This window comes from Phyllobates terribilis, unplaced genomic scaffold, assembly GCF_046119375.1.
Source record: "Phyllobates terribilis strain yellow unplaced genomic scaffold, ASM4611937v1 Scaffold_11__3_contigs__length_659146591, whole genome shotgun sequence".
Classification (NCBI taxonomy): domain Eukaryota; kingdom Metazoa; phylum Chordata; class Amphibia; order Anura; family Dendrobatidae; genus Phyllobates; species Phyllobates terribilis.
The window spans coordinates 130,215,786-130,218,753 of NW_027362771.1; the positions used below are offsets into that span (position 1 = coordinate 130,215,786).

At 42.8% G+C, this 2,968-nt stretch overlaps 1 pseudogene; it reads right to left on the reverse strand.

The window, feature by feature from the left end:
- Nucleotides 1-2,085: 2,085 nt before the first annotated feature.
- On the reverse strand, nt 2,086-2,750 carry LOC141167229 (zinc-regulated GTPase metalloprotein activator 1 pseudogene; annotated as a pseudogene).
- Nucleotides 2,751-2,968: the final 218 nt, after the last annotated feature.

The following is a 2,968-nucleotide window of genomic DNA, read 5'->3' on the forward strand; positions in this document are numbered from 1 at the left end:
ATATGAGGGCTGTAGGGAACCATCATACTTTATTGGGGCTGCAAGGCTGATCATCATATATTATTGGGGATGTAAGCGGGACTATCATACATTATTGAGGCTGCAAGAGGGACCGTCATACAGCATTGGGGCTGCAGGTGGGACCATCATCCTGTGTAAGGAAGCCATCATACTGTGTGGGGGCTGTGGAGACCATAATACTGTGTGGGAGACTGTGTTAGGACCATCAACCTGTGTGAGGAAACCATCATACTTTGTGGAGGGCTGTGGAGACCATCATGCTGTGGGTGGACCATTATACTGTGGGGGGGGGGGTAGTGGTGACTATCAATATGTGGAGGGACGATCATACTATATTGGGGCTGTGGGCAATTATCATACTATGTGGGGGGCTTTGGGGGGACCATCATACTTTATTGGGGTTCTAGGTGGGACAATCATACTCTTTGAGGAGCTATGGGGTAACCTTTATACTGTGGGGGACAATATGAGAACCATCATACTATGTGGGTGGCTGTGGTTACCATCATGCTGTGGAGGGACCATCATACTGTGTGGGGAGCTTTGATGAATATTATACTGTGGGGTGGTCAGTGGTGGCAATCATAATGTGTGTGGGGGGGTGGTGACCATCATACTGTGTGGTGGGCTGGAGTGACCATTTTACTGTGTGAGGTTTGTAGGGCAATCATGCTGTGTAGGTGGAAGAATGTTGGAACATCATTCTGTATGGGTGCATTTTGGGTGGTATCGTACTCTATGAAAGCCATGGAATGGATATCAAAGTGGGCGAGAACACTAAGGGGCTTCAGAAACTGTGTAAGTATGACAACACATATTCCTCTCTCCATGTCTTAAAAGTTTGCAGGTATGACGTGTGATTGTGCCCATCTGCCATGATAAGACTTTACATCGGTCTTGTATATAAACTCCTGCTCAGGGATATTATTATAAGGAGGCACAATCATTAATCATTATAGGGACAGCACAGTAGGCATTATTATTATAATGCACCTGGGAGTTTTCATTATTATATATATTATATATTATTATAAATGGTCAAGGGGGATTTCTATTATAAGGAGGCACAGGGGGACATTATTTCTATAGAATGCGGTATTATTATTTATTATTATAGCGCCATTCATTCCATGGCGCTTTACATGTGAAAGGGATATACTGTATATAGCACAAACAATTACAATAAATTTGAATAATACAAGTCGGCGACTGGTATACGAGGAGCGCGGACCCTGCCCGCGAGGGCTCACAATCTACAGGATACAATAGGTGAGGGTAATAACTGTAAGGTGGCACAAGGGTGCTTTATTACTATGAGGATCGAACATTATTACTGTGTAGGGGCACAGAGGTGGCACTGTTATTGTGGGGAGCACAAAAGAAGGGTACTATTACAGAAGGGACATTATTACTGTCTAGGTCACTGGTTATAGTGCTATATCGTTTGTATAAAGATGGGGAATGTGAGGAGGGTCATGGAAAAGCAGGAAGCCAAAAATGTTTTAGTGTTACATTTTGAAGGGACAAGTTAAGGTTGGAAGAAGAGGTTAAGGCGGTCTAGGCCAAATGAAAAAGAAAACGGAAAATGAATGACAACTATCAGCAACAATGTTACTGGTGAGAACCTGTACAGTATACACATATATGGTCTGCAGAGCTTTAGGACTGATATTACCATTATATGGTCACTATATGGTGGTAATCTAAATCCTAATGCAGAGGTTCTAGTTCAAGAAGCACTCTCATCTATACAGTATATGTTTTTATTAAATATATGTATGGTGTGTAGTATGAGTGTATTAATATACTCACCTACTGCCACGTTCTCTGGGATCCAGCACCATTCTGCTCCACTTCTCAGTGATGTTACCACAATTTTGACAAGCCTGATTTCCGGAAGTGGCTTTTACAACGTGAGCCAATGGAGCTTCATTCTGACTTACATTGTAAAGGCCGCGCACAGACTGAGCCAGTGATTCAGAAATGCGGTAATGTCACTGAGAAGCAGAAAAGAATGGGCCTGGATCCTGGAGAAGGCAGCCGTACGTGAGTGTATTAATACATTTACACTATACTACATATATATAAATCTAAGATCCCTGTTAAGTCCGCCCTGGATCTTTGAGTTTCCAAAATTTTCACAAGCCCATTTATTGACCTGACAACAGATCTCACTTCCTCCAGTTCTTCAATTGAGACTAAATCAGTTTTGCTGACAATTATTACATCCGCCAGTGCCACTTGCCTTTCAGCTTCATTTATAAGACCATCCACCACCGATACAATGCATCCAGGTAGATGTCACTTCCTAGCTCAGCATAAACTCAGAACATGGAAGCCACAGCACCTGGATCTGCTAAACCCATTGTTTCCAGTAGTATGCAGTCAAACTTGCCTTTCTTCTGCATTAGATTTTATATTGCTTTTAGTCCATTGTCCTTCACTGAGCAGCATAGGCATCCATTTCATAACTCCAACCAATCCTCATACAGCTCTCCAGCCTGGCTTATAGCCAAGGACTTTTCCACAGCACTGCCTTCACCAAATTCATTCACAATGACAGCAATTCTTTTGTTGTGCTGGTCAGTCAAAATATAATTCAAAAGTGTTGTCTTTCCAGCACCTAAGTAACCTGTGCTGATAGTGACTGGGATCTTGCTCGCTTGCTGTTCATTCTGTACCGAATCTTTGATGGGAACAAGTTCTAGGCAGTCATCATTCTCCTACATGAAGACAATCACCACACAGGAGCACTGCTGCAACTACCAAGTGATTGGTAGTTGCAGCAGTGCTCCTGTGTGGTGATTGTGAGGACCCATTGGTTTCATGGAGGAGGATGAGGACTGCCCAGAACTTGTTCCCATCAAAGATTCGGTACAGAATGAGCAACAAGCAAACAAGATCATGAAGAAGCATTTTCAGCTGGAGATATCAATATATTAGCTTG